Below are 24,168 nucleotides of genomic sequence, written 5' to 3' on the forward strand. Positions count from 1 at the left end.
AGCGGCTGGGCCTGTGGGCCGTGGCCGCTGGGCCTGCGCGTCCAGAGCCTGTGCTCTGCAGTGGGAGAGGCCACGGCGGTGAGAGGCCTGCGTACCACAAAAAAAAAAAAAATGGTTAGAATGGTAAATTTTATGTTATGTATATTTTACCACAATAAAAAAATAAACAAAAAAGCAGATCTACGACGTCTACCTATATCTTATCTACTATAGTACCATGCCCAGTAGTTGCTGCTTAGACTTAGTCCAGAGATCTTTCGGTTCAGTACATTCAGGTTCAAATGTAAAATTGTGGTGAAGCCATAAAAAGCACACAGAGCACTTGGCACCATCACAATACTATTTGAGAAAATCATTTACTTCATTATCAAGTCCCAATGCATTACTGAAAACCAATTTTAAATGAGCCAGGCTGAATAAAAACCCTTACTGCAAATAGGAAAATAGCTAACTCGACTGTAAATGATGATCAGAAGTTGTTTTTAAAACAATTCCCTCAAGCTGGGGTTAAAACCTGTTACATGAGTTTCCTAATCTAACAAACAGTCATATTACAAATACTGAACTATTCATGAACTTCTCTTGCTTGTAAGCCACAGACCCATCAGATGGAAACACTGGTGGTTTCTGGTATATTATGATTATTTTTTTGTCTTCTCTCCTTTTTTGTTTAATTCATTGGCAAACTGTCAACATTTTCTGGTGGTGGGGAGGGAGAAGTACAGTATTTCTTAAATTAAGAATCAGAAGTGAAATAGTTTTCAGAAAAAAAACTTTATTTTGGTTTGTATTGATTTTTGGAAGGGGAGGCAGAACCTAAAGTACTAAGACAATAGAAATGTTTTTTAAGCTAAATCCCATGTGATAGCTGTAACCGTCATATTATGGGCAAATGTTGTCTAACATTGGAAATGTGCCACTTTACACTACTGGTAGCCTTTTTTCATTACCACCATCACCACCACCACCACCACAACCATTACCAAATTTCATCTAATCAAGACTGACCAAGATTTTCCCCCTTTGCTTTTTCACTGTCTCTTCAGTACAGCACAATGATAATTAAAACAACACTATTGGGGCTTCCCTGGTGGCACAGTGGTTGAGAGTCTGTCTGCCAATGCAGGGGACATGGGTTCATGCCCCAGTCCAGGAGGATCCCACATGCTGCAGAGCGGCTGGGCCCGTGAGCCATGGCCACTGAGCCTGCGCATCTGGAGCCTATGCTCCGCAACGGGAGAGGCCACAACAGTGAGAGGCCCGCGTACCAAGGAAAAAAAAAAACAACAAAACACTACTACTACTACTGCTAGGTAACATTTAGTGAGCACTTACTATATGCCAGGCACTGTGCTATAAGGTTGAAATGCATTTCCTCTTTGATTCCCATAAAAGCTTTATAGAGTAGGTATCTTATTATTTTTTATTTTATACATGAGGAAATGGAGAAGAGTAGTAGGAGATTAGTAGTAAATGGCAGAGCTGGGATTCAAATCCTGATTTCAGGCTGCCAAGCCCATGTATCTAAGTACAATGTAGACGACCTCCCCACAATACTCCACTTAGAATGAAAAACTCTTTTTACAACAGTATGTTCCAACCTCAGTCTTCAGATTTTATATCCACGAATCCATTACAGAATTCAAGCTCATTAATTAAGCAGCCAGAAACAGTGTAACTCATCTATCTGATATGGGTCTTTCCCAAAGCAGCTGGCTCACCACTCTTTTAGCCCAGATCCTAGGAGAAACTCAAGAGTCTTTGTTCTCTAATTCCTTCTTTTCTTTGACTCCACACCAGAAAAAGTGCTCAGTTCTCTGAAGAATGAAACCTCCCATGTGTTAATGGAAGGCAATGAGAAAACAAAGTTCTACATATAGAATTGCCCCTTAGTCCATCATTTCCTAGTTTATTTCTTCTCTATGTTGAAATACACCTGTAGACCACGTGGCATGCATAATTTCTGCACTTTCGTATACTGTATGTTCTTTATACTTTTTCATCGCATCCACATTGAATATCCTTGAGTGACCATTTGTCACTAATGCTTTAGAATTGACCTGCTTTAAGGCAGAGGGCCTGGACAAGACAGTCTCTTCAAATTCTCCTCAGTTCTACTATTGTGATCTCCCAGGGCAATGTTAAAAAATTGCTGATTGAAAAGTTTGTTTGTCCCATGCTTCCAGTCCCTTGTCCCACATGTAACAATGCCACAACCTTGTAACAGCCTACTGAAGCAAAATGGAAAAAGTGAGATGGCATGTCTGACAGAGCACAGTTCATCTTCTTTCGTTCACCTCACACAAGCCCAGGTCCCACCAAGAACAGAATCCTCTTAATAAATGAATAGCTATGGTAACAAAAAGCTAGAGTCTCAAAAACGAACAATTTCCCTGAGCATTATTCTGCCCAGGGATGAACATTATTTTGCCTAGGAGTTCATAATAAAGTATTACACTCTCATTCTTTCCTTCAAAAGTTTGAGCAACAACAACAAAACAAGTCTGTGCAACTGTGTGTACAACATCATTCTAGGCACTAAAGATCTTAAGTCATATAAGACAGGCCTTAGTAGAAAAGGCAGATTGATTAAATAAAATTCATAGTGTATGGTATATTATAGTTAAGGGCAGTGACAGGACTAAGCTTAGAATTCTATGAGAACACCAAAGAGCATCTATTTTAGACTTGGCAAAGAGTAGTCAGGGAAAATTTTTTGGAGTAGGTGACATTTAAACTGAGGTTCGGGGGAAAAAGGTAGAAGTTAAACTAAACTGGGGTAAGGGTGGCATTTGAGGCAGTAAGAAATGAGAGGAGAGATTGAAGAACCATTAAAGGGAGACTCTGTGGGACTTGGTGTTATAATTTGGGTGGGGAAAGAGTGAGAGGAGGAATTTAGAACACACATTTCTGGCTTGGATAAATAAATGGACAATAGTGCTACTCACTGAGATAGTAAACAGGGGAGGAGGAGCAAGTTTGGGATGGAAAGAAGATACATGCAGTTTGGGATAAGCTGATTTTATTTTTTTTAAATATTTATTTTTTATTTTATTTATTTATTTAGGTTGCGTAGGGTCTTAGTTACGACACATGGGATCTTTGTTGAGGCATGAGGGCTCTTCATTGCGGCACGCAGGTTTCTCTCTAGTTGTGGCACACAGGTTTTCTCTCTCTAGTTGTGGTGTGCGGCCTCCAGGGCACGTGGGCTCTGTGGTTGTGGCGTGTGGGTTTCAGAGAGCATGGGCTCTGTAGTTTGCAGCACACAGGCTCTCCAGTTGAGTCACAGGAGCTCAGTAGCTGTGGTGCACGGGCCTAGTTTCCAAGTGGCATGTGGGACGTTAGTTCCCTGCCCAGGGACCGAACCCGCGTCCCCTGCATTGTAAGGTAGATCCTTTACCACTGGACCACCAGGGAAGTCCCGGATAAGCTGATTGTAAACTGCCTATGGGAACCAAAAGGAATTCCAAAAGAAATTATACTGGAGCTCAGTGGGTATGGAGTAAAAACAAAATGGTATGGACTGCAATCTTGATTTCAAAGTCATTCCCACTTAGATGGTGGTAATTAGAGCCATGATTTTTAAAGAGGTCACGCTGGGAGAATGTATAGAATAACAAGAGAAAAAGGCCAAGAATGGAGACCTAGGGCTTCCCTGGTGGCGCAGTGGTTGAGAATCTGCCTGCCAATGCAGGGGACACAGGTTCAAGCCCTGGTCTGGGAAGATCCCACATGCCGCAGAGCAACTAAGCCCATGAGCCACAACTACTGAGCCTGTGAGTCTGGAGCCTGTGCTCCGCAATGAGAGGCCACAATAATGAGAGGCCCACGCACCGCGATGAAGAATGGCCCCCACATGCCGCAACTAGAGAACAGAAAAGAAGACCCAACACAGCAAAAAAAAAATTAATTAATTAATTTTAAAAAAAAGAATGGAGACCTAGGGAATGTCAACATTTTTTAGAGAGATTAGCAGAAAAGAGGATCTTCTAAAAGAACCTGAGAAGGAACAGCCAGAGAGGTAGGAAAACAAACAAGAAAGCCCATTGCCATAGAAACAGGAGAGAGTTTAAAGAATAAAAGACTACAGGACTTCCCTGGTGGTCCAGTGGCTAAGACTCCATGCTCCCAATGCAGAGGGCCAGGGTTTGATCCCTGGTGAGGGAACTAGATCCCACATGCTGCAACTAAGAGTTTGCATGCCACAACTAAAGATTCTGCATGCTGCAGCTAAAGATCGCACATGCCGCAGCTAAAGATCACACACGCCGCAACTAAAGATCCTGCATTCCACAACGAAGACCCAGCACAGCCAATTAAATAAATAAATAAATATTTAAAAAGAAGAAAAGTCAGAGAATGGGAAGGGATATTTGCAAATCACATCTCTGATAAGGGTTCAGTATCTAGAAAACATGAAAAACTCCTACAATTCAACAATAAAAAGACATATAATTCAATTTAGAATGGGCAAAGGATTTGAATAGATATTTCTCGAAAGAAGATATACAAATGACCAATAAGCATATGAAAAGATGCTCAATGTCCTTAGTCTTTAGGGAAAGGCAAATCAAAATAACAATTAGATACCACTTCACGCCCATTAGGATGGATATAATCAAAAAGACAAGTTTTGGTAAGGATGTAAAGAAATTCGAATTGTCTCATACACGGATAATGAGAATGTAAAATGGTTCAGCAACTATGGAAAACAGTTTGGCAGTTCTGCAAAAAGTTAAACATAAAATTATCATATGACCCAGCAATTTCACTACTAGGTATATACTCAAAAGAAGTGAAAACAGGTGTTCAAACAAAAACTTGTACACTATTGTTCATAGTAGCATTATTCGTTATTATAATGAATAATTAAATAATTATTCATTATTATAATGAATTATTATAATAATTATTCATTATTATTCCATTTGGTGGAAACAATCCAAATGTCCCTCAGTGGATGAATGGATAAACAAAAGTGGTATGTTGTTATAGTGGACTATTATTCAGCCATAACACAGAATGAAGTATCAATATGAGCTACAATAAGAATGAACACTGAAAATATTATGTTAAGTGAAAGAGGCCAGATACATATGATTCCATTTATATGAACTATCTACAACAGGCAAATCCATAGAGACAGAAACTAGATTAGTGTTTGATAGGGCCCAGGGGGAGGGGGAACTGAAAATGAACAGGGCTTCTTTTTGAGGATATGAAAAGATTCTGGAATTAGATAGTGGTAACGGTTGCACAATTCTGTGACTATACTTTAAAACCAATAAATTGTACACTTTAAAAGGGTGAATTTTATGGTATGTGAATTATAACTCAATTACAAAATTTTAAAACAAAATAAACTTTACATTCAATAAATATTCACTGAGGAACATTAATAAATGAAATAACTCTATCTTATCACCAGTAAATTCAAAATGTCAAATAACTTTCTCTGCTTATTATTGAAAAAAAATTTAAATAACAAATAAAAAAGAGAATAAAGGTTTGGACAATATCAAACATGATAGAAAGTGAAACATGATTACAAGAACCCCATTAAATTTTGCAATGTGGAAAATTTTAGTGACCTTAGGAAAAATAGATTCAGTGATGAGGAGGGCACAAAAACCTAAACATAGGTAAATGAAGAATCAATGACTTTTACAATAGCCAGGACATGGAAGCAACCTAAATGTCTATCGACAGACGAATGGATAAAGAAGATGTGGTACATATATGCAATGGAATATTACTCAGCCATAAAACGGAATGAAATTGGGTCATTTGTAGAGACAAATGGACATAGAGACTGTCATACCGAGTGAAGTAAGCCAGAAAGAGAAAAACAAATATTGTATATTAACGCATATATATGGAATCTAGAAAAATGGTACAGATGAACCTATTTGCAAAGCAGAAATAGAGACACAGATGTAGAGAACAAACGTCTGGAACACCAGGGCAGGAAAGGGGTGGTGGGATGAATTGGGAGATTGGGATTGACATATATACACCATTAGGGGTAAAAGAGATAACTAATGAGGAACTGCTCTATAGCATGAGAAACTCTACTTGGTGCTCTGTGGTGACCTAAATGGGATGGAAATCCAGAAAGGAGGGGATATGTGCATACACATGGCTGGTTTACTTCGCTGTGCAGCAGGAGCTAGCACAACATCGTAAAGCAACTATACCTCAATTTAAAAAAAAAGAATCAATGACTTGTTAACATGTAGACAGCAAGTTTATTCCATTCCTTTCAGAAGCTTGACTATTAAGAGAAATGAGAAACAGAGTAGTTTTGGGGAGATGTTGGATCAAAGAAAGTTCTTCCCTACCAAGGTGAGATGTGAACATGATTATATACTAAGAAGAAAAAAGCATTTGAGAGAGTTCAAAGATACAGGAAGGAAAGAAAATGACTGATATACAAAGGACCATTAAAAAAGTGGGAGGGGGGCTTCCCTGGTGGCGCAGTGGTTGACAGTCTGCCTGCCGATGCAGGGGTCACGGGTTCATGCCCCGGTCCAGGAAAATCCCACATGCCACGGAGTGGCTGGGCCCGTGAGCCATGGCCGCTGAGCCTGCGCGTCTGGAGCCTGTGCTCTGCAACGGGAGAGGCCACAACAGTGAGAGGCCTGCATACAGAAAAAAAAAAAAAAAAAGTGGGAGGGAGAGGATCCAAAGCCTAGGTGAAAGGACTGGTCTTGGACCAAAGGAACATACTTTCTCTATGGAGATAGGAAAATAAGAGTGGGTGCAAATGGAGCTCAGCCTGTAGGTATTCCAGTGAGTGAGGGGAATAGAACACCTACAGTTTGGGGGGCTTTGTCAAGGCAGGGAGAACTAGGGACAAGGAGTCAAGAGACTTGAGGGTGATTCCAAGAGGGTGACTGGAATGATAGGTAAAAGGATCTAGACAGGTAAGATAAAAAGTCAAGCCAGGTCCAAAAGAGAATGTAAGCTGGTTGACTTTATATCATGTGGCCACTGCTCTTCAGTTTTATTGGGGTAATAAAGAAGAAAGACCAGATCCTTTTGGCTTCTTTTGTGGAATACAGACACTGAGATTTCCCATACCACCAAAACTATCCAATAATGGAGACGGACTACTCCAAAAGGAGACTGCAGTACTATTAAGAAAAGGAAATGGAACCTGGGTAGCCAATAAATAACAAATGAACCATAATTTCATATTATATGGTGGCATACTATCACAAGAACTGTGGTTAGACAATATATAGACCAAATAAGTAAGGTCAATGGGCTCTAAGCTTCTACCCAAACACACCCTCCACTCTACTATCTCTAAGTCTTTGTTCATGCTGTTCCGTCTGCTCACAATGCTCATTTGCAATTTCAGCTTCTCTCTAATGTCAGGGACTTATTTTATCTTTCTATCTCCTACAATGCCATGTAGAGTGTCTGGCATGTCATAAATGCTGATTTGAGGTCAGATTAAATAGAAAAAAAATCACTAAGGGCTAAGTGATCAGGAAAGGCTTCACAGGAAAGTGTGAAATTTAAGCCTGTCTTTAAAGATGAGGAGTATCTACCATCAAAAAGAGAATTTTAAAAGGAGCAATGACAAGTGACAATGAAAGTAGGAATATGCAGTAAGAAAACCAATCTATATATAACTGGTGGTTTCTATTATGAATAGTAGATAATGCTGGCAAACCAACATTGATGTGGGTCTTGAATGGCTACCTAAAGCATTTGGACTATATTTATTATGCCAGTGATTCTCAAGGGGAGGAACAGGGTAAGAAAAAGGGGGAGGAGGAGCAATGAGGATTCAATTTAGCTTCAGTGATAAAATTGCTAGTGTTAGAAGAGATCTTATAGGTCACCAACTTCAATTCCAACATTCTACAGATAAGGAAATTGATAGCCAGAAAGGTGAAGTGACCTACCTAAGGTGACCCAACTTAACTAGGGAAGAACAACTAGACTCATACCTGGGACCAGAACCCCTGCCTCCCAATTTCCAGTCTAGTTCTCCTTCTACCACATACAGAAAGAAACTATCACATGGCCAGGCTGAAAGAAAGCATTTGCAAATGTAAAAAGGAAGTACAAATAAAAGCATGTAACTTGAAGAATCGCAATGCCGTCAACAATTCTTGTGAATTTTTGTCAACAGATGGGGCAAATACATGGAATATATAAGGTAACAATCAGAATAAAAGTTTTACACAATTAAGGAGACAAAAAGACATTTATCAATAAGCCCTCTAAATAATAACTGGACAGTTTTACATTTTTTACATATATTTGTATTTGATCCTCGGAAAACCACTGTGAAGGAGATAGGGAAGGTATTACCTTTCCCATTTTACAAATAAGGACATTGAAATGTGCTAATTGGCTAAATGAAGAGCCAGAATTCATTCCAGTACTCTTTCCACAAGTTCCTGGACAATAAAAATCTCTAAAACAGACCAAAACAAGCATGAGGCAACTCTGGTTTTGAAGGTGGAAGCAAGATTTTGTGAATGAGTAGATAAAGGCAGGGGCTGAGGAGAAAATGAGTTGATTGAAAGTGTGAAAGAGTACTTTATGAAATAGTAGTACTATTTGGTCTTATGTCTTTATCTGTATGAACTGAGTAATAATTTGTTTAATTAAATAATTTAATGGCACAAATTTCAATCTATATACACATTGTCTGTGGTTGGTTATAATGTCATTATCCTCAGGTCACAAACCATATGCTTTGTGAGTCCTGCTAAAAGATGGGGAAAACTCTGAAATTTCTTTTACTGGGATGATGTCAAAAGGCAAAATTATATTACCTACACAGCTGTGATATATAACACAATGTTTCCCAATGAATAGAATTCTAGTGTTTAATAGTTAAATGCATACACACACACAAACACAATCAATCTCTCTTGCTCTCTCTCTCTCTCACTCTCTCTCTCACATACACAAATACACACACATACATACACTCACAACAGGTGCACACGCACCTAACCACAATTCTGGCTTTTCCTTAGGCCTTTATTATTGGAAACACTGGTATATTTCGTGTTATACAAGATATGGAGAGCCCTTGCCTTAAGTGCTTACCCATATTTACACATTAAATGAGATATTATTAAAAATACAAACAAGGTCAAGGTTAGGGAACTCTGATATATGATGGAGAAGGGCCTTTGACTTGAAAGGAAAATACAGTATGGAGCCTCCCATGACCTGGCAAATCAATTAGAATCTGAAGGCCAAGATATTGAGGTACCTTTACTAGTATGTGGGGGAGATTAATTCCAAAGCCATTGTAAAGGCAAATACTTGCTGGGTTGAGGAAGTCAAGAAGTACATAGCAGGTCAAAGTGGAATATGAATGCCTGCTATATGGTAGGCTTTTAAGGATTTGAAGGAAGGAAAGGAACTGCAGGTGGAGGCTCTAGGGTCCAATATGCCCTCTGTGAGGGTGTTTAACCTTAAGCAGGGCTCTAAAAGAAAAGAAGCCTTAGTGACAGACCCCATTAAAAATCACCCGATCCTTAAGGTAGCATGATATTCCCCTCAATAAATGAGTACAACTGTGTTTTAGAGTCCAATATTAGGGAGAATGTTTTAATATGTTAAGATTTACTTTCATATTTAACTAAAGGAGTACAGATCAGTATTGCAGAAGATACAAAGAAGTATAACACTCAGTCTCTGCCTTCAAAAACCTTCCCATCTATTTGAGGGAACAAGATAACCTACAACATAACGTAGTGTCAAATGAGGGGTTTAGAGAAGTGCTGAGATGGGTAGGCAAGGAAGAATTCACTTTAGTGGTAAGGTTTAAGTTGAGCTGTGAAGGACTTGAAGGGATTGGAGAGGCAGGTTGGAAGAAAGGACATTCTACTTTGGGGAATGGGTAAACAAAGGCCAGAATGTGAGAGACCTATGAATGGACTGGTCTGGATGGAACAGGATTCAGATGCAGAGTAGCAAGAAGAGTGGCAGAGCAGCTCAAGCCCCAATACAGGGGGGCTTAGAATGCCAGGTTAAGAAGGTTGAAGAGTGGCAGTATGGAGACACAAAAGATTTCTGAGGATGCGGTGACATGACATAGTGGCACTCGAAGAAAAGTAATCTAGCTGACGTGTACATATGGAGTAGAGAATAAAGAAACTCTCAACTGGACAACCACTGCAGGAGTGAGGTAATAAGGAACTGAGGCAGAATCACAAATTTTCTTGGTTGGGAGGGACCTTGAAGATCATCTCTGCCAAACACAACCAGAGTAGCTGCAGAGTAACTGGAAAGAAAGGGAGTAATCAAGAGATATCATGAACAGTATAAATCAAATCCACAGACTATGAATCAACTTAGCAATTGATTGTCAAATACAAGTAAGCAAGGGAAAGAGGGAAGTGAATAAAAAAGCCTCCAAAGTTTCATGCCTGAATGATTGAGAGAATGAAACTGGGGTTTAATTTTGTAAAATTCAGTGTGCTGGGGTGGGGGGTACAGAGAGGGGAAGAATGGAGATGAGTCCAGTTTAACTTATTGAATTTGAGATGTCAGCTGGAAATCCAAGCAGAAACAAACTGCACCAAAAGGAATTGTTTAACATCATTAAGAACAACATAGGTTTGTACTTCTTGGTTGACTCTGTTAGCTAAATCATCTTTAAGGAATAGAATCCCCACTAGCAATGTGTCTTGTACATAATACGAGCTCAGTGAAGGCGTGGTTGAGTCAAGAGAACTCATGAACTCTGCCCCTCTTCTTTCTTCCTCTCAGTCTGACTGACCATGACAAATGTTAAGAAGCTTCTTCGACAAAAAAATAAAACAAAAAAACAAAAACACCTTCAGTTTCCCCAGACAGAGCATTTAGACTACACAGCAAAAGTGCTTTAGAAGCATGTAATGCTTCTAGGCAAAGAGCCATGTGGGTTGATCCAAAACCTTACAAATGTTCAAGCTATTGCTGCCCCTGTAGACCATTGGCATGGCAGGATGAAACGAATAACGACCCACAAACTACAAAATAAAATTCAGAAGTAGTCTTCTGAAAATCAATTTCATTATGGCTGTTTAGTTTCAACCCCTGCTGTATGCCATCACTCCAATAAAAATTACTCTTCATCACTGAAGTGCAGGCCCATTGACAGGTGGATGTGCATGGGGAAGTTTACTCAGCAGCCTATAATTTTAAAGTAATTTTAGCAGCTAGCAGCAGGGGAGTCCCCGTGAAGCCATAGCAGACAAGGAACCACCCTTCTCCCTTGGCTATTCCAAGCACACATGACTATTATCTAGCTGAGGAATTGGCAACTGAGATCCCTCTCTTCCCCCAAAGACACAGAGTTTATGAATTGATTTCCCAAATGGTGTTCTACAGAGAGATGTTCATTAAGCATTCACTACCATCCAAGCTCACGGTCCAGTAGTCTTCAAAGGTAGTATCACAGATAAAGACCTAATGATCCATAACAGGGGAGCTGAAGTTAGTCACAGGGAACCAAATGCTATCTCCTTTATACTCTTTCCTTCATTTCTTCCTTTAGAGCCTTAGTTCTCAAATGAAATGAGCATCAGCATCACCTGAGAAGCCTTTTTTCCAAACAGTAAATGCTCATGGTCCCACTCTAAAACTTCTGATGACATATGTCTGAGTGTGGTCAGGGACATGTGCATTTTGAAAAGGTTCCCTAGGTAAGACTAAGATGCACTCTTGGTTAAGAACCACTGCAATAGATGATCTGTATAACATATTTTAACCCTACAATTCTGGAAAAGATTCTTAGTAGAATTTGGGAATAGCTAGCTATTTCAGACAGAATGAGTAAGAGAAAGAGAAACAGAGACAGAGGTCATTCTGCACCAAGATTCCTGATTACTGTATGCCCACCTTAATGCAAGTAGCCATTGGGCCCATATGCACTCTGGCTTCTAACCATACCAAGCCATGCACAATTCCATGAGTCAAAGATTCTCACCCTAGAGTGCACACCAGAATCACCTATAGAGCTTTTTAAAATTACACATGACCAAATCCCCACCCCTGGAGCTCCTTGCCGAGTTGATTCTGGGTTGGGATCCTGGCCACATCGATTAGGGGGAGATAGATCTCAGGGTAATTGGGGTGAACAGTCTTGAACATTCTCTTCCTCTAAAGATAGGTATCAGAAACAACCAATACCTCTTACACATTTATTGACCACATTCTATGTGTCTTACACTTTTTAAAATAACAGCTTTATTGAGATATAATTCAAGTGCCATAGAATTTAGCCATTTTAAGTGATTCAGTGATTTTTAGTAACTTTACCAAATTATATAAGCATGCTATCTCTTCCATCGTTTCCTTTCCTTCCAGTTCCACTGCAACCACCCTGACTGTGGTAAATCAGTTTTAGAATATTTTCATCCCTCCAACAAGCTCCCTTAATAAGCTCTCTCATGCCTATATTCACTTAATCCCCATTTCCTCCACCAGGTATCCACAAACTTAATTTTTGTCTCTACATATTTGCCTATTCTGGACATGTCACATAAATGGAATCATACATTATTTTTTTGTGGCTGGCTTCTTTGACTTAGTGTAATAATTTTGAGGTTCATCCATGTTGTAGCATGTATCTGTACTACATTCCTTTTCACAGTTGAATAATATTCCATTGTAGAGAATATTATGCCTCATTTTGTTCACCCATTAGACATTTGAGTTGATCTACTTTTTGGCTATCATGAATAATGTTGCTAGGAACATTTGTGTAGAGGTTTTTGTGTGAACATATGTTTTCAATTATCTTTGGTATATACCTAGGAGTAGAATTGCTGGGTCATGAGGTAACTCTATGTTCACTTATTGAGGAACTTCCAAACTGTTTTCCAAAACAGCTGCATCATTTTTACATTTCCACCAGCAGTGTATAAAGGTTTCCACTTCTCAACACCTCTACTTCTTATTGTCTTTTTCATTATAGCCATTCTAGTGAATGTGAAATGGTAACTCTATTGTGGTTTTAAAACAATTTTTTTAAATTGAGTTATAATTGACATACAATATTACATTAGTTTCAGCTGTACAACATAATGATTTAATATTTGTATATACTGTGAATTGATCACCACAGTAAGTCTAGCTAACATCTGTCACCATACATAGTTACAGAAATTTGTTTCTTGTGATGAGAACTTTTAAGTTCTACTCTCTTAGCAACTTTCAAATATGTAACACAGTATTATGAACTGTAATTGCCATGTGTACATTACATCCCCCATGACCTATTTATTTTATAACTGGAAGATTGTACCTTTTGACTGTCTTCATCCATTTCACCCACACCCACCCCCTGCCTCTGGCACCCACCAATCTGTTCTCAGTATCTTTGAGCTTGTTTTTGTTTGGATTCCACGTATCAGTGAGATCACAACGTATTTACCTTCATTTTTTAAAAATTATTCTGGTTTTAATTTGCACTTTCCTGATGGATAATGATGTACATCTTTTCATGTATTTTTTATTTAGCCATTTGAATATTTTTTGTGCTGAAATATTTGTTTCTTTTGCCCATTTTTAAAATTTGGATTACTTTCTTATTATTGTGTTCTAAGAGTCCTTTGTAAATTCTGGATACAAATTCTTTATTGAATATCTGTTTTGCAAACATTTTCTCCTAGTCTGTCACATTTATGTACTAATGTTTCTTTTGAAAAACAGAAGTTTTTATATTTTGATGAGGTCCAATATATCAATTTCTGTCCTTTTTGGACTGTGTTTTCAGTGTTGTACCTAAGAAATCCTTGTCCAGTCCAAAGTCTAAAAGATTTTCTCCTATATTTTCCTCTAAAAGTTTTATTGTTTTGGCACTTACCTTTAAGATGTCCAAATGTCCCAGGACCATTTGTTGAACAGAGTATCTTTCTCCCAGTGAAATCTTTGAACATTTGTCAAAAATCAATTGACCATAAATGTAAGGGTTGTTTCTAAACAAATAATTCTATTCCATTGATCTATATGCCTATCCTTATGCCAGTACCACACTGTCTTGATAACTGTAGCTTTATAGAAGCTGAGTTTTCTGTTCCCTGAATATGCCATGTTATCTCTCACTTCCAAGTCTTCACACATGTTAATCCTTGTGCCTAAAACAGTCTTATCATAGATAACTCTTACTTAATTTTTCAGGTCTAAGCTCAGAAAATGCTTTGTCCAGAAATCATTGCTTGATTTCAAAAGTCTGGGTCAGGTACTCCTTCGTGCTCCAGATCTTATGATTAATGTTACCATTGTATTATCATATTGTATTATAATTGCCTGTTCACTTGACTGTAAACTCTATGATAGCAAAAATCCTCTCTAACAAGTTCAGCAGTTGCCTCTTCACTGCTTTGTACAGTGCCTGATACATAGGAGATGATCAATACTTACTGAAGGAATGATTAAGTGACTCTGCTTCTAGTAATGGAAGACTAAGTAATTCAGACCAAATTTCCTGCTGAAAACAATAAGAAGACAGGGATAAAATATAAATAATACATATATTTAAAGGCATCAAAGTTCTAACAAAGCAATGAAGTATTATGGAGCCAAGATTCAGGATAAAAGGAAAACTCAGAGAGGCTGTTTTTCTCCTCAGATCATTGGCTCATCACAGAAGAGTCAGCTTAGAGACAGCAGAGCTTTTGATAGGCTCAAGGAGCTAAAATGGCAAAAATAGGAATTCAGGGCCCATCATGAGGGGGAACCATAGAAACATCCTCAGATGTTTGGTTCCAACTGAGAAAGGAAAGATACTTAAAGGAAGTCTAAAATAAAGGACAGCTTCAAATTATCTCAGTATCAAATTGGATTAAGGTGATATGGGATTGTTACTACCCATAACCACCTGCCAGAAGTGAGCATAAATCCTTTCTGGATAAAAATTAAAACAACTGAGGCCTCAAACCATCTCTACTATAGTTTTTCATATAAAGTGTCTGCCACTCAACCAAAACTAACCAGGCATTTGAGGAAGCAAGGAAGTTACAGACCATCAAGAGAAACAATAGGCAACAGAAATATACCTTAAAGGATCGAGATAATAGAGTTGCCAATGATGAATTTCAAATTGTTATGCTTAATAAGTTCAAAAAAAGAAAAGACTAAATTATAAATTATGGCAAAGAAATGAACAGTATTTTTAAAAGAACCAAATGGAAATTCTAGAAATAAAAAATATATGTGAGAAGTGAAATTAAGAATTCAGGGGGTGAGTTTAACAGATTAGACAAAGCTAATGAATCAATGAATTGGAAGGTAAATCAGAAGAAAATATGCAGAATGAAATACAGAGAAAAGAAAAGGTGGAATTTAGAAAAAAAATTGCTTAAGAGACATCAGAGATAAAGAGAAAATTTCTTAAAGAGATTGTAACTGAATCTTAAAAAGAGTAAAAAGAGAATAAGGCAGGAACAACATTTGAAGAGATAATAACAGAATGTTTCAAACTGACAAAAAACAGCCAAGCCACAGATCCAAGTTCTTTGAACCCCAATGAAGATAAATATAAAGAAAATCACACTTGAGCATCTCATGGTAAAATGACTAAAACCCAAACATAAATAGAAACATCAAAAACAGCACGAGAAAAAGGGCACATTACCTTCAAAGAGGCAAATATAAAATTTTCAGCTGATTTCCCAGCAGAAATAAGAGGAGCCAGTAAGAAATGACAGGGTATCTTCAAAATTTTGAAAGAAAAATAACTGCTAACCTAGAATTCTATACCCAGTAAAAATGCCATTCAAAAATGAAGGTGAAATAAAGACATACTTTCAGACAAACAAAAACAAAAAATAATCAACAGCAGAAACACATAAAAAGGAATGTTAAAGGGTGTTATTAGGCAGAAGGAAATTATCCCAGACAGAAGCTTGGGAAGAAAAGAAGGAATGAAGAGTAAGGAAAAGGGTAGACATAGGGGGAATCTAAATGAATATTGACTATAAAACAATAACAACAATGTTATGTTTTAAATTATACAGATAATTAAATTACAAAACAAAAATAGCATATTGTTAGCAGGGGGTAAATAAGGCCTTTTCACTGTATAGGAAGAGGTCAAAGAACTAATTTATATCAGAGTATAGTAAGTCAAGAATGCATGCTGTAATCTTTACTAAGCCAATAGTAAAATAATGTATATCTACAAAGTTAACAAAAGATTTTTTAAAGTGAGTAAAAATATCCAAAAGAATGCAATAAGGAGAGAAAAGGTTCATAGAACAGGCAGGATAAATAGAATGCAAACAGTATGTGGCATATTTAAAGACAATATATAATTAATTCCACTACATGAAAATTGACTAAATGTGCCAGTTAAAAGAGACAGACTGACTTACAAAGGGAAACTATGTCTGTCTACAAGAGATGCACTTAAAATATACATAAAGGTTAAATATTTTAAAGATGGAAGATATATCATGCAAATGGTACCCAAAAGAAAGAAGCAATATTAATATCAAACAATGTAGACTTTAAGGTAATATGCATTACTAGAGATAAACAGGGACATTTCATAATGATAAAAGTTTCAATTCAACAGGAAGATATAACAGTACTAAATTTGTATGCACCTAATAACATGATCTCTAAATATATGAATCAAAAATTACCAGAACTAAAAGAAGACATGGATAAATACATAATTATCATGAAAGATTTTTATTTTATGTATTCGGTTTAATGGATTAAAATAGAAAAGCATCAGGAAAACATATCAGCTAAACCTGATTAAATTTTTAAATCTCAGAAAATTCTCTTCCATCTACTCCTATGAGTTTTCTCAACTTTTATATCATGAGAGATTTTTTTTTTTCTTGTGGTACACAGGCCTCTCACTGTTGTGGCCTCTCCCATTGTGGAGCACAGGCTCTGGACGTGCAGGCTCAGCAGCCATGGCTCACAGGTCGAGCTGGCACCGCGGCATGTGGTATCTTCCCAGACCAGGGCACGAACCCATGTCCCCTGCATCAGCAGGCGGACTCTCAACCACTGCGCCACTAGGGAAGCCCTATCATGAGAGATTTTTAACACAAATATCTCAGCAACTGATAGAACAGGTAGACAAATGTTTGATAAATTTTGATACATGTTTGATACTACAGGACATACATTATTTCAACTACACACAGAGCATTTATAAAAATTGACAATATACTGGGCCATGAAGTTCCCATGAATAGCAAATACTTTAAATCATACAGACGTGTCCTCTAACCACAGTGGAATTAAGCTGAAACTCAATAACAAAAAGATTTCCATGTTTGGAAATCAATAAATAAACTTAAAAAGACTAAAGAAGAAACCACAATGGAAATCAGAAAATATTTTTGGTACTGAATAATGAAAATACAGTATATCAAAACTTATATGACATACTAAAACTGTGCTTAGAGAAATTTATATTCTAAAATGCATATATTAGAAAAGAAGAATGATGTAGGCATCTTCTCAAGAAATTAGTTTTTTAAACCAGCAAATCAAAGCCAAAGAAAGTAGAAATAAGAAAATTTAAAAGATAATAGCAGAAATTAATGAAATAGAAATCAAACAATCCATAGTGTGAATCAACTAATAAAACAAGAAATTCCTGGAAGACTAACCAAGAAAAAAGAAAGCATACACTAATAATCAATATCAGGAATGAAAAGGGGAAAACACTACAGATCATACAGATTAGAGCTTAATGATTTAAACACACTATAGTACACAAACTGCCAATACACATATCAACTTGCATGGATCTCAAGGGCATTATACTGAGTGAAAAAAAGCCAACCTCAAAATGTTAACATACTGTATGATTCCATTTATATAATATTCTCAAAATGACAAAATTATAGAGATGGAGAAGAGATTAGTTGTCAGGGGTTAGAAATAATAGGGAGTGTGAGATGTGAATAGAAGGGACAGCACAAGGGATATCTCTGCAGTGCTGAAACAGTTCTGTATTTGGCAATGATGGCTACAAAAATCTATATGTGATAAAATGATAGACTATACACATACTTTATATCTACACAAATTTCCTGGTTTTTATATTATACTACAGTTACATTAGATGTAACCAAAGGGGGAAACTGGTTAAAGTATCCACATGATCTCTTTGTAACAACACTGTAAGAATCCTCTGAATCTATAATTTTATTTTATTTTTTTTTTGCAGTACATGGGCCTCTCACTGTTGTGGCCTCTCCTGTTGCAGAGCACATGCTCCGGACACGCAGGCTCAGCCACCATGGTTCACGGGCCTAGCCGCTCCGTGGCATGTGGGATCTTCCCGGACCGAGGCACAAACCTGTGTCCCCTGCATCGGCAGGCGGACTCCCAACCACTGAGCCACCAGGGAAGCCCTATAATTATTTTAAAACAAAGTTTTTAAAACAGGCAATGAGAAAAGACTTCACACCTATTAGGATAGTTATTTTCAAAAATATAAAAAACAGCAAGTGTTGATGAAGATGTGGAGAAATTGGAACACATGTTGGTAGGGTATGGAATAAACTGTGCATTGCTTGTGGGAATATAAAATAGTGCCACCGCTGCGGAAAACAATTTGGCAGTTCTTCAAAAAAATTAAACGGAATTACCATATGATCCACCAATTTCACACAAAAGAACTAAAAGCAGGGACACATATACTTGAACACCAATATTCATAGCAATATTATTCACAAATGCCAAAAGACAAAACAAGCGAAATGTCCATCAACAAATGATCAGATAAACAAAACATGGTGTACACACACACACACACAAAACCACACACAGTGGGATATTATTCAGCCATTAAAAAGGAATAAAATTCTGATACATACTACAACATTGATGAAATAACATGGACACAAAAGGAGAAATATTCTATGATTCCACTTATATGAGGTACCTAACTAAGATGGGCAAAGTCAAAGAAACAGAAAGTAGAATAGAGGCTACCAGTGGCCACAGGTAGGGGGAAATAGGGATTTACTGTTTAATGGGTATGGATTTTCTGTTTGGGAGGATTGAAAGAGTTCTGAAAATAGATAGTGATGATGGGTACACAACATTATGAATGTACTCTATACCATTGAACTGTATAGTTAAAAATGGTTATAATGGTAAGTGTCATGTTATGTATAGTTTACCACAATTAAAAAGATAAGTGAGGGGCTTCCCTGGTGGCGCAGTGGTTGGGAGTCCGCCTGCCGAGGCAGGGGACGCGGGTTCGTGCCCCGGTTCGGGAGGATCCCGCGTGCCGCGGAGCGGCTGGGCCCGTGAGCCATGGCCGCTGGGCCTGCGCGTCCGGAGCCTGTGCTCCGCGACGGGAGAGGCCACAGCAGTGAGAGGCCCGCATACCGCAAAAAAAAAAAAAAAAAAAGATAAGTGAGGATATCATGAAACTCTTTATGTGAATAAATTTAAAATTTTTGCTTAAATAAATTTCTAGAACACAAAACTTACCAAAACTGAATAAAATCTGAAAATCTGAAAATCTTACATCTATTAAGATAGCGAATCTAGAGTTTAAAATCTCCCCTTCCTCCACCCAAAAAATTCCAGGCCCAGATGCTTCAGTACATTTGAGGAAGAAATATTACTAATATTACATAAACTCATACAGAGAAAACATAAAAAAGAAACACTTTCAACTAATTTTACAAGGACATTTTGACCTTGTCCAAACCTGATGAGGAAGGAAAATTACATGTTAATCTCAATCATGTATATAGATGCAAAGATCCTAAATTAAATTTTAGCAAACTAACTCAGCAATATATAAAATAAATAATACATTACATTTAGGACAACTGAAGAAAAGCTGGGAAAAAGAAAAACAAGCAAACTTGAACACTGAGGCAATCTCAAGCATCTCTTTATGTTGATTATATAGTTTTATAAGGAAAATAAATATTCAGATGATCAGAAATGTATACAACTAAATGAAATCAAGAAAAAGAAATAACATTATGCATTTCAAACAGAATTATGAAATTATATATCAATGCTTAGAATGGAGCTAAGGTAAGTGGCTGAATGTAGCGAAAAACAGGACATAATGTAGACTGTCACCCACTGTAAATGTTTGCAAATGGATATTCTTTAAACAAAGAGGATTATTACAGGTGATTCTATATGAATGCCAAAGCCTTAATTTCTAAGCTTTGCATTTTGTATGAGAAGAAATATGACAACCTGAGTTAATTATAAAATAAACTGAAAGTCCTAAATAAATAAATAAATAAAACATCAAGACTAAGTATGGTTTATCCCACAAGTGTGAAGTTGGTTTAACACCAGATTAAAAGAATAAAGGGAAAAAATCATAATTATCTCAATAGATTCAGGAAAACCATCTGATATAATGCTATATCCATTCATGATTAAAACAAAACTCTCAGTAAACCAGGACTAAAAAAGAACTTTTAAATTGATAAAGAACTAGAAAAAACTTAAGCAAAAAACTACAGCAAACATTATACCTAAAGGTGAAATGTTAAACACTTTTTCCTCTTAGATTGGGAATGGGACAAAGATGCCTGCTATTACTATTTCTATTCAACACAGTTCTGAAGGTTCAAGACAGTGCAATAAGGTAAGAAAATCATGTTTAAGTATACATATTGGAAAGGAGAAAAATTTTAAAAACTTGTCATTTTTCACAAACAGTGTGATAGTGTATGTAGAAAATCCACAAGACCTACAGATAATTTATTGGGATTAATAAATGAGTTCAGAACAATGCTGCATACAAAGTCAATATATAAACTATATTTCTAAGCATCAGCCAGAAGCAATTTAAAAATGAGATTTTAAAATGATATGGTCCCAGGCTGGTTTTCCTGTGAAGCAGACTGGGAGACACAGATTATCAAGCACTACTTTTATTAGGAAGTGCTTTGGGGATCAACATATGTGTAAGAGGAAAAAAGCAATCCGCAAAAGATCCTAGCCAAATTCATAGGTAGCTCTGGAGCTGGTATGGCCCTTCAAAAGTTTCTGGATTTGGGGAGGAAGGGGCAAGCCTTTATACCTCCTCATTAATCAGGCACTGACTGGATGCGGGATGTCCTGGAAGGAAGCATCTCCTTGGGTGAGACTATTTTCTTCAACCAAGACATGGATTTTCGAAATGGATCACAACAACAACTGCAGATAATATTTTAAATGGCTTCAAAAATATCAAATACCTTGGAATAAATCTAATGAAAGGTGTACAAGAGTTCTACATACAAAACTATAAAATATTACCAAGAAAAAATAAAGACCTAAATGAATGAAGATACATACCATATTCACAGATTGGAAGATTCAATATTATAAAGATATAAGTTCTCCCTAAACTGATTTTTAGATTCAATCCAATCAAAACAAAATCCCAGGAGGGTTTTTTCCCTTAATTTTCTTTTACTCTGGTTAGAACACTTAACAGGCGACCTACCCTCTTAACAAAATTTTAAGTGTACAATATATTATTGTTGACTAATATGTTCTACAGCAGATCTCTAGAACTTATATTGCTTAAGTGAAATTTAATGCCTGTTGATTAGTAACTCCATATTTTCTCTCCCCACCCCCAGCTCTAGGAAACCACCATTCCACTCTTTGATTCTATAAACTTGACTACTTTAGATACCTCATATAAGTGGAATCATGCAGTATTTGCCTTTCTGTTTCTGGCTTATTTCACTTAGCATAACATCCTCAAGGTTCATCCATGTTGTCACATGTGGCAAAATTTCCTTCATTTTTAATGCTGAATAGTATTCTATTGTATGTATATACCACATTTTCTATATCCATTTATGTATCAGTAGACATTTCTATTGTTTCCACATCTTAGCTATTGTGAATAATGCTGTAATGTACATGGAAGTGCAAATATCATTTTGAGATCCTGATTTCAAAGCTTTTGAATAAGCATCCAGAATTAAGATTTCTGAATTGCATGGTAGTTCTGTTTTTAATTTTTTGAGGAACCTCCATACTGTTTACACAGTGGCTGCACCACTTTACATGCCCCCCAATAGTATACAAGGGTTACAATTTTTCCATATGCTTACCAACAATGTCTTTTGTTTTTGTTTTTTGATAATTGTTATCCTGATGGGTGTAAGGTAATATCTCTGTGTGGTTTTGATATGCATTTTCCTGAGGATAAGTGATGCTGAGCAATTTTTCATATATGTGTTGAACATTTATATGTCTTCTTTGGAGAAATAATCTATTCAAGTCTTTATCCCATCTTTCAATCAAGTTACTGAGACTTGTTTTTTGCTATTGAGTTGTAGGAGTTCCTTATATATTTCTGAGATTAACTCCTTCTCAGATATATGGTTTGCAAATATTTTCTCCCATTCTATAGGCTGCCTTTTCCCTCTGTGGATTGTTTCCTTTGCTGTACATAAGCTTTGTAATTTGATGTAGTCCCACTTGTTTATGTATGCTTTTGTCACCTGTGCTTTTGCTGTTATACCCATGAAATCATTGCCAAGATAAATCTTATGAAGCTTTCCCTGATGTTTTCTTCTAGGAGTCTTACAGCTTCAGGTCTTATGTTTAAGTTTTTAATATAGTTTGAGTTGATTTTTGTGAATAAGGTTCCAATTTCATTCTTTTGCATGTGAATATCCTGTTTTTCCAACACTATTTGTTGAAGAGACTATTCCTCACTGTATTCTTGGCACTCTTTTCAAAGATAAGTTGACTGTATATGTATGGATTTATTTCTAGGCTCCCTGTTCTGTTCAATTGGTGTATATGCCTGTCTTTATGCCAGCACTATACTGTTTTGATTATCATAGCTTTGTAATATAGTTTGATACCAGGAGTGGGATGCCTCCAGCTTTGTTCCTCTTTCTCAAGATTGTTTCAGATATTTGGGGTCTTTTGTGGTTCCATACAAATTTTAGAATTGTTTGTTCTATTTCTTTGAAAAATGCCATTGGAACTTTGATAGGGATTTCACTGAATATGTACATTGCTTTGGGTTGTATGGACATTTGAACTATATTAATTCTTCCAATTCATGAACATGGAATGTCTTTCCATTTGTTTGTATCTTCTTTAATGTCTTTCATCAATGTTTTATAGTTTTCAATATGTCTTTTGCCTCCTTAGTTAAGTTTATTCCTACATATGATATTCTTCTTCATGCTATTATAAATGGGATTGTTTTCCTAATTCCTTTTCAGATAGTTTATTGTTAGTATATAGAAATGCAACTGATTTTTGTATGTTGATTTCGTATCCTGCAACCTTACTGAATTTGTTTATCAGTGCATGTCATCTGCAAACAGGGACAATTTAACTTCTTCCTTTCTGATTTGGATGCCTTTTATTTTTTCTTGCTTAATTGCTCAAGCAACAACTTCTACTATATCTGTTCTATATCGGTGAATAGAACAGATGAGAGTGGCATCCTTGCCTTGTTCCTCATCTTAGAAAAAGAGCTTTCAGCTTTTCACGATTGAGTATGATGTTACCTGTGGGCTTTTCCTATATAGCCTTTATTATGTTGAGATTCTTTCTTATTATTTCTGGTTTGTTGAGAGTTTTTATCATGAAAGAGTGTTGAATTTTGTCAAATGGTTTTTCTGCATCTATTCAGTTAATGTAGTTTGTCACATCAATTGACTTTCATATGTCGAACCATCCTTACATCGAGGAATAAATCCCATTTGGTCATAGTATATGATCCTTTTAATATGCTGTTGTATTAAGTTTGTTAGTATTTTGTTGAGGATTTCTACAGCTATATTCATCAGGGATATTGGCCTGGATATTGGTAGCTTTCTTTTCTTTTGGTGTGTCTGTCTTACTTTGGTATCAGGGTAATGCAGATCTCATAAAGTGAGTTTCGAAGTGCTCCTCCTCTTCAATTTTTTTGGAGGAGTTTGAGAAATGTTGGTGCTATTTCTTCTTTATATGTTTGGTAGAATTCACCAGTGGAGCCATCTGGTCCTGTGATTTTCTTTGTTGGGAGGTTTTTGATTACTAATTCAATCTCCATACTAGTTATAGGTGTGTTCAGACTTTCTAATTCTTCCTGATTTAGTCTTGGTAGGTTGTATGTTTCTAGAAATTTGTTGACATACGATTAATTGTTCACAGTAGTCTCTTATGATCCTTCTTATATCTTTGCCATCAGTCTTAATGTCTTTTCTTTCATTACTGATTTTG

The 24,168-nt window shown here is 36.7% G+C and overlaps 1 protein-coding gene across 4 annotated transcripts in view; it reads right to left on the minus strand.

Annotated features, from left to right (window-relative positions):
• EDA (ectodysplasin A) overlaps nt 1–24,168 on the minus strand; it is a 403,077-nt gene that overhangs the window by 369,448 nt on the left and 9,461 nt on the right. The gene's annotated exons all lie outside the window — the stretch shown is intronic.

This window comes from Kogia breviceps, chromosome X, assembly GCF_026419965.1.
Source record: "Kogia breviceps isolate mKogBre1 chromosome X, mKogBre1 haplotype 1, whole genome shotgun sequence".
Lineage (NCBI taxonomy): Eukaryota > Metazoa > Chordata > Mammalia > Artiodactyla > Physeteridae > Kogia > Kogia breviceps.